General features: G+C 28.8%; 1 long non-coding RNA gene across 4 annotated transcripts; it reads right to left on the bottom strand.

Annotated features, from left to right (window-relative positions):
- Positions 1-836: 836 nt before the first annotated feature.
- On the bottom strand, positions 837-7,421 carry LOC145820167 (uncharacterized). 4 transcript variants are annotated; one of them, XR_014361228.1, is made up of 4 exons: positions 7,135-7,421; positions 2,585-4,300; positions 1,319-1,423; positions 837-1,063 (listed from the first exon to the last, which is right to left on the bottom strand). It is a non-coding gene; the product is annotated as an uncharacterized LOC145820167 (long non-coding RNA). The 4 variants fall into 4 exon arrangements; XR_014361226.1 differs by having other exon boundaries at positions 1,319-4,300; XR_014361227.1 differs by having other exon boundaries at positions 837-3,894; positions 4,234-4,300.
- Between the last annotated feature and the right edge of the window lie 1,996 nt (positions 7,422-9,417).

Here is a 9,417-nt window from a genome sequence, read left to right as displayed (position 1 = left end):
AGAGACAAAAACAAATTCATCATTAAAAATGAAAAATTTGTGACGAATTTTTTTGTCTCCAATACACTCTGTTGGGAACATACTTGTAAGTAATTAGCGACAAAATATTTTGTCATTAAAGGAAGAAATTAGAGACAGAAGTATTTTGTCATAAATATAAAAAATAGAGATGAAATAATTTTGTCACGTTTAATATAAACAAAGACAAAAAAAATTTTGTCAAAAAAGCTACCAATAGAGACAAAAACAAATTCATCATTAAAAATGATAAATTTGTGACGAATTTTTTTGTCTCCAATACATTCTGTTGGGAACATACTTGGAAGTAATTAGCGACAAAATATTTTGTCATTTAAAGAGAAATTAGAGACAAAAGTATTTTGTCATAAAAATAAGAAATGGAGACAAAATAATTTTGTCACGTTTAATATAAACAAAGACGAAAATTTTTTGTCAAAGAAGCTACCAATAGAGACAAAAATAAATTCATCATTAAAAATAATGAAATAATGTCAAAAAAAATTCGTCACACATTGAGGATAATAGTGACAAAATGTGACAATATTTTTTGTCATGACAAATTCATTTAGCGACGAAATAAAGAATTCATGACAAAATTAATCATCCACCTAAGCTAAATAAGAGACAAAAAAAAACCTTCTTTAGGGATGAAAAATTTTGTCAATAAGTCCATAATATTTTTTTCCACATTATATACCTATTTTATCAAAATCTAAATTTTAGTTCAACAAATATGACCCTGTTCATGTTGAAACCTGTTAAATATAACAATTCCATCACAACTTAACCTAACATGTTATCAACACATTTACGAATTAACAAAATGAAGATATCCATTCATCATTACAAATAATTTCATCCTAATACAATAAAATAGTGAAATATCTACAAAATATCCAAAAGTTATAACTTGTTCAATTCCACCAAAAATCCAACAATAACTAGTGCAACTCCAAAAAAGTATGTGTATCCTTATCAAACAAAAATGAACATTCAAGCAAATTACATCATTGTTGCACGTAAAAAATGCCTCTAATCCAATCTGCAAAAAAAATAAATTAAAAGTTTTAGTAATTAATCAATTATACAAAAGATTAAAAACATTAGTAACTCATCAATTTACAATTAGATCAATTATACAATTTATCCCTGTAACAGACTTTCTTTGAGATTATGAGAACAAAAAATTAATTTTAAGGCTAATTCACAAATGGTGCATCCCATTAATGTGTCGTAAGTTCATACAACTTATATTGGTCCCTCCCAAGGTGCATCCCATTAATGTGTAATAGCTTACCGCTCACGTGCTAAAGCTGAGTTATCATCACCACTGGAGAAAGGAAGAAGATCAATGAGTGTGGATGGGGGTTCCGTAGTCAGAATTATAAGCTACATCTTCACACTATTTGCAAGGGGCAAAAAAGAAAAAAGATAAAAGAGAAGCACCAGGTTAATATTGCAGAAACAGCAAAATCAAAGCCAATCAACAGTTAGGACTCTCACTGACAAATCTTCTCAATCTAATCCTAGTTGCATAAAGTCTAATAAAAGTTCAATTTCAATATCTGAAATGTTTCACTGCTTTGCCTTTGTATTACCAAGTTAGTAAAAAAAATATATGAAACCATTTGAAGCATAAAACAACCATCGTAAGTGAGTGGTAAGTCTCCCAAACACACAACAACACAACTCTCAAATGAGCCATACCAGCAAGCACAACAAGTTAACAATCATCCAAGTAGACAAATTACTACAACTAAAAGAACAACAAGGTCTTTAACACTCAATCCCTGGGATGCAAAAATTGTTTTGAGGAGAGTGATGTTGCCAAAGTTCTATGATGAACTTGTGTTGTAATGTATGACAACATTATTGGAATATATATTCTAACTAACAACATCAAATTTCCAAGAGCCTTGCAAAATATGTTCTGCCAATGCACATAAACATGAAATTTTAGAACTAATGGAATCAAACCATATTTTACTTCAAAATAAGATAATTTTCTTTTATGTACTTGTGAATCTCCATAGCATAAACAGTTACCCCATCATGAAATTATGTTTGAATTCATCATTATGCACAGAGGGGGAAAATATGGAACTCGGAACTTATTCACAAGTTCAGGCATTTTCCTACTCTATCTCCGACCAAACCAATTTCCAAGGTTCGCTTTTTGTTCCTAATCTGGGATTCAAAAAAGATTAAAAAAAAAAAAAAAAAGAAGAAGAAGAAGAAGAAAAAGAAGAAAAGAAAAAAAAAAATACTTTTATCATTGAGAAAGGTCAGATGCATTATGTTAAAAGCATCCAGATTTAGGGCAAAATTTTCAACCCAAAAAGTAAACCAATCAACTTAGACATTCATACATGAAAAACTAAAGAAAAATCATCAGCTGAGGGAAAACCAATACTTTCTTTATGGTCATGTCACATGGACAGTGGCAGCACATGGGTAAGACAACCAGTGTGGTTTCTTCACCTGGGCAGCAAGGACACAATGTTGCAGCAACACAGCCATGTATAAGAAAAAGCATAAGAAAGGAATAGAAGATGTTTCTTACCTCAATAGAAAGGAACATACTCTTCTAGCTCCCCCCAAATAGGGGCCTATGAGCCCACCTACAGCCCCAGCTGTGGCTGTAGTAGACTGAGCCAGATTTTTTTCAGCTTCTGATGGTTTAACCATTACTGGCTAACCAAGAAGAGGCTGACTAGAGAGTGCTATTGCCATAGGGACTTGCATTGCATCAAAAAATTCAATATAACTGCAAAGAAGCTGCATTAGCATCTAGATGGTACTAAGAAGGGAAATGGACATTGATTAGATGTGAAAGTTAATACAATAATAAGATTAACAAATGATACTGTCCAGTCTAAACATATTTTTTTCCTTTTTTGGAGGTGGGTGGGGAATATATTATTAACCACACCATCAAACCCACTAACTTGCAGGGGATACAACAAGCAATAAATGGAATGGACCATTATGACTTATAGAATATACCAGCAGTATACAATTTAATGAACTCGAATTGTACAATCAAACACTCTCTAATTGTTATTGATCAAATATCTATTAATGCGTGGAAGCACTAGGGAAAGTAAACAACTTCCACTAATAAATGAAATATGAGACATCAAAGCAAATACCATCCTTCACCAAAAAAAAAAAATGTCCTTCAGTTTTTTTCCACAATATTCACCCTTAATATTTTAAAATCACTAGAATAATACAAATCCATTAATAGCTACGCAATGTTTAAAACATTTCTCCATTACCGAAACCAAATTTTAACCAATGCAAATTCATGAAGCCCATCCCCAAAACCAAAAAAAACAACTTGGCGAGTTTACATTGTGTGGGGGAGGAGGGTGAAAGAGAAGGGCAGGGGGTCATCATCTATCTTACAAAGCATTGGACTTGGCCTTACTGCAATTTTGTTAGCCCATAATTACTTGTCAATTTAGCATGTAGACTTTTTCAATATGATTAGTGTGCCTTTTGCTCTGTCATCTTCACTTGTTGATAACAGCCTTAGTTAAAAGAAGTGTAGACTTCTATCTTTGACCTCATTACGAGATGACAAACCTCCACTAATGATAGAATTAAAATAGTTATAGCATAATAAAAAATTAAATTGAGATAATTTTTTGGCTATGGAAAGAAAAATTGAACTTACCCAACTCTCTTGGAATGACTTGAATTGCGGTCCATTATAAGGCGTACATCTCAGACTTTGAACTGTAATTCAACGGTATTAAAAATACTCAACACAAATAATTAGTTCACCATCAAACGTAATATACCATCACATATTACGTTATAGCCCCACAGTGAGTAGCCCAAGAAGCACGAAACTTCTGGTGGCAGCTGCAAGGCAAGCATGCACAGAGTAAGTGGGTCTCCAATAGATGGCTTTGATTGCCTACCAAAATCTTATAAATCGTACGCTAAAGATAATAGAAATTAAAATCAATGTGAAAATTGATTCATTTTGGCCAGCTTCATTTACCTGTATAAAATAAAATAATAGATCTTCAAAGTTCAAACACAGTAAAGACTAAGTAATTGAATTTCATTTAGCACCCTTTGAACTTTTTTAAATAAAATATGGCAAGTTAAAAAATTCTCAAATTTTGGATTTTATTTAGGTTTGCCCAAGACATAAAATGTAATTGATACAGCAATAAAAAGTCCATAAGCAAAAACCATCCGCTGATCTCGTTCAGGATCAACCTCCGTCTCTGCCACTTCTTCCTTTTTCTCTTTATACCGTCTGCTAAAGAAAAAAAAATCTTAAGTATTATCCCAACTTGATCCATAAATAACAATAAATCTGCTTCAGTTAAAGAAGGGTAAGTCAAAAGAGTGGAACAAACTAACGAACCATAACTAAGGAAAATACATTTGGTCCTTGAAAAAATTAAAGTACTTAAGCAGCAAAATTCCTCAAGTTACTATGCAAAAGAGGAAAGAAAGAAAAAAATATATATATGTATGTCAATCCACATCAAGGAAGTCAAATATATACTCAATGCAAGTTATTCTTCATATGTAATTCATACATTTCAAGCATATAAACCTATAATTGAATAAATATACATAAAAACTTGAGGAAAAAACGTAAATTCAAAAAATGAGTTCACGTTGGTTTTTAAACAAAAATTTAAAAATTCTACTAACAAATTTTTTTTTTCAATTAATTTTTTTCCAATTAATTTTTTTTTTCAATGAATTTTTTTTCCAACTAATACTAACCAAGGGGCAATTGGTAATATTACTTTAAACCTTAAGGAGGGCATTATAATTTCTAAAATGTGAGGGGTGTCAATGTAATTTACCCAATGAGGGTAAAATTGGTATTTAAAAAAATTGAAAGGGCTGAGGGGGAATCTGCAATGAAACTTTAAACCTCAGGGGGGAGATGTAATTTCCAAAAGGTGAGGGGGAGAAGTGTAATAAACATAAACCTCAGGGGGGTGCCAATGTAATTTACCCCTTTTTTTTAACCTTTTGAAAGGTATAGACATTCTTCTGACCAATCTACATTTAAAAAAAATAACCATTGAACTAACTACAATCACATTTTTCTCTTTGTGAGTGTTTATATTTATCTAACTTCAATCATATTAAAAAATCAAACTACAATTTTTTTTTTTGGCTAGACCAAATACAAATAAAAAAAGGAGATAACTTCAATCATACAAATCACAAATATTTTTATGCTATCTAACTACAATCATATTTTTTTCATAATAAAAAAAATTAATTATAAAGAAGAACCGTTAAAATGATTAAATCACATTAAAAAAAAACCATTGAACAAACTACAATCACATCACATCTTTCTCACAATAAAAAAAATAAATGAAAAAAAAAAAACCATTGAACTAACTACTATACAATCACATTAAAAAAAAAGAATCATTGAACAAACTACAATCATATCACATTTTTCCCATAATAAAATAAATAAATGAAAAAAAAGAACCATTAAACTAATTATAATACAATCACATTAAAAAAAAAAAAAGAACCATTGAACTAACTATAATCACATTAAAAAAAAGAACTGTTGAACTAACTACAAACACATTTTTCTCTTTGTGAGTGTTTATATTTAGGTAAGTTATGATGTGAGTTATATATGTGATAGACATGTAAGTTTTATTGATTTAAAGTTTATTTAGATAAACTTTAAAGATTTTTTTTTTAGTTTTTTAGTTTTTTTGATTATGTTATAATGTAATATATAAAATATAGGTAGATATCTACAACTTTAAAAGAAAATATTATCTGATTTTTTGGAGAAGAGAAAATGAATGCAAGTTTTAATATTTTTTTTTTGAAAATTTGTGAAAGAGATTAGGAGGGAGAGATTATGAAATATTTTTGTTATTAAATAAATAAATTAGTCAATAGTTTTTTTTAATCTATTTTGTAAATTAAAAATCAATAATTTTGAAAAATTGATTAATTTGTCCTATTAAGTGATTTAAAATTTTGATAGATATACATAAAAAAAAATACATAATTATATTATTAAATCATAATTCAAATTTAGATGTTATATCTTTTTGAGATCTATAGCTAAATTCTTATCTTTTTATTTTTGTGTGTAACCATAGTATATGGGAGAAATTGAAAAGGGTGTTGCAATAATTATGAGAGAAGTCAAAAGGGATTGTGGGTTGGGAGAAGTCAATAAATGCTGAGGTTAGATTGGGAGAAGTCAATAAATGTTGAGATTTTTTTTTTTTAAATCAAAAAATTAGAAAATTAGAATTAGGAGATTGAAACTCCCACAGACCTTGGGGTTAAAAACTCCCTTTTAATTAATATATAGTATAGATAGATACAAGATAGGTTGCGACAGTATCTTCCCCTTCATAAGAAAGAGATAGAGATAATGATATTATGTGAATCTAAACAAAGGATCAAGCAAAAAAACAAAAGGAAATGAGGCGTAATAGCACAGACAAGTCCAATCCAACAAAACCACGACGGAACACAAACAAATTAGCGAAGCCCTGCCCAACCAGTGAATAATATTTGGGTCGCTATACAGTCAAAACACAGTCAGAGTACTTAAATTATTGACAAGATAAACCAAAATATAAACTTTTGCAAGTAAACAATTACAGAATCTATAAATCCCAATGAGAAAAACAAATTATACTCGCCGAAACTAAGTGTTCAAGCACAGAACCGCATGGGGTCAGTGATCAAATTTTAATTCAAAGAAACAATCAACAAACCACCAAGAGAAATAAAATCAAAACAAATTGAAAGAAAATAAGAATTAAAGTTAAAAAAGTAAAGCTACAGTCAATTAGGTCAGCTGCTTAACAAATGCAGCTTCTTAATACCTTTGAATAACCCGAAAAGTAATTTATGATGAGCAAAGCAACAAATAAATAAATAAATAAATAAACAGATCTTGATCACAGAATCGTAATTATCAGCAAAACCCTCGAACAGATCCAAAATCAGAGAGACGCCCAGATACAAAAGGCCACACTAGAAGGTAAAGAAACACAAACCCATAAACAGAAACATGAAAAAGCAGGGGGGAGAGAGAGAGAGAGAGAGAGAGAGAGAGAAAAGTACCTAAAATTTGAAAGGATCAGAACTGAAGTTCAGGGGGCTTGGTTTGGCAGTGAAAAGGAGAAGCACTGTAGAAAAGAAAGAGAGCTCCTCCTCATAACCTGCTGATATAGTTGGTGTTGGTGTTGTGTGGGGAGAAGAGAGAGAGAGAGAGAGAGAGAGAGAGAGAGAGATAGGAAAGCGATGCTTGGGACTTGGGGTTAATAAAATTTGACTGGGGCCTCTCTTCTGGGAGTTGGGCAAATGAGAGAGAAAGAGGGAGAGAGAGAGAGAGAGTATCGGCAAAAGCTTTTCTCATTCAATCTTGTGAATTATATATATATATATATATATTATAATTTTTAAATATTGTTTTACACAAAAAAAGAAATATAATAAATATAACGTATCTTTAATTAATTTTATAACTAAATAAGTGTATTTTTTGATTTTTTTTATATTATGTGTAAAAAAAGTAGAGGTGAGATATTGATTGATGTGACCTAAAAAAGATAAAAAGATAAAATAAGTTTATTTTTTTAGATTAGCCAAACTTGACCTAAATTAAGAAAAAATTTATTTCGACCGATATTTTTTTTCCTTCTATATAAATACAAATCTAAAAAAGGTAATCAATATAAATAATATACATTAAGTAAAAAAATGTAGTTAGTAATTATTTTTACATAAATTTATTATAGTTTTAATATTTTGATAATAATCATATGTGTTGAACTTTTGAAAAAAAAATTTATGCTTGTTCTTAATGCATTAAAGTGTTATTATGAGGGATAATAATCATATGTGTTTGGATTTTTCAGGGAATTCATATGTGTTGGATTTCAAAGAATTTTTTTTTATACTTGTTCTTAATGCATTAAAGTGTTATTATGAGGGTAAGACTTAGGAGTTAGGAGAAGTTAATAAATGCTAAGATTTTTTTTTTAAATCAAAAAACAGGAAATTTAGATTGGGAGATTGGAGCTCCCACAAGGCTTGGGGTTAAAAACCCCATTTGCTTAATATATAGTACTAGCATATCACCCGTGCTATGCACGGGTTGTGTTTCACCACCTTGGCCTCTTTTTTTTCTTTTTTTATACTATATTAAAATTTCATATTTTGATACTAATCATATGTGTTGGACTTTTCAAGAAATTTTTTTCATACTTGTTCTTAATGTTTTAAAATGTTATTATGAGGGATAATAATCATGTGTTGGATTTTTCAAGGAATTCATATGTACTTCACAATTATTTTTATATATGTGAATTGTGATTTTTAAATGTCTTTTTTTTTAAATGTCTTTTTTTTTATATATTATATTAAAGTATAATATTTTGATAATAATCATATGTGTTGGACTTTCAAGAAATTCATATGTGTTGGACTTTTTAAGGATTTTTTTTTTATGATTATTCTTAATATATTAAAGTGTTATTATAAGGGATAATAATCGTGTGTGTTGGGACTTTTCAAAACATTTATATATGTTGGACTTTTTAAAGAATTTTTTTTATACTTAGGGGTTGGGAGAAGTTAATAAATGTTAAAGTTTTTTTTTTTTAAATAAAAAATCAGGAAATTTAGATTGGGATATTGAAGCTCCCACAAGACTTGGGGGGTTAGAAACCCCATTTTTCTTAATATATATAGATAGATAGATAGATATATCTTTTTATTTTTATTTTTGTGTGGTTTCTATTCGGGTATTTTTTTTCAATTTATTTAAGATGGAGTTGTGGGTATCTTTTTTTTTTTAAATTTAATTTATCTGTGGTTTCCATTTGTTTTTAATTATTATTATTTAGGTAAGTTTTGATGTGAGTTAGATATGTGATAGACATGTGAGTTTTATTGATTTAAAGTTTATTTAGATAAACTTTAAAAAAAAAATTTAGTATTTTAGTTTTTTTTGTTATGTTATAATATAATATATAAAATATAGGCAGATATCTACAACATTAATAAAAATTATTATCTGATTTTTTTGAGAAAAGAAAAAGAATGCAGGTTTTAATATTTTTTTTTTGAAAATTTGTGAGAGAGATTAGGAGGGAGAGATTATGAAATATTTTTGTTATTAAATAAATAAATCAGTCAATAGTTTTTTTAATCTATTTTGTAAATTAAAAATCAATAATTTTGGAAAATTGATTAATTTTTCCCATTAAGTGATTTAAAATTTTGATAGACATACATAAAAAAAAATACATAATTAATCGGGTTTTTTTTTTCAATTTATTTAAGATGGAGTTGTGGGTATCTTTTTTTTTTTAAAATTTAATTTATCTATGGTTTTCATTT

Source organism: Camellia sinensis, chromosome 2 (genome assembly GCF_055761805.1).
Source record: "Camellia sinensis isolate YWXY chromosome 2, ASM5576180v1, whole genome shotgun sequence".
NCBI lineage: Eukaryota > Viridiplantae > Streptophyta > Magnoliopsida > Ericales > Theaceae > Camellia > Camellia sinensis.
This window is presented reverse-complemented; position numbering and strand designations above follow the sequence as displayed.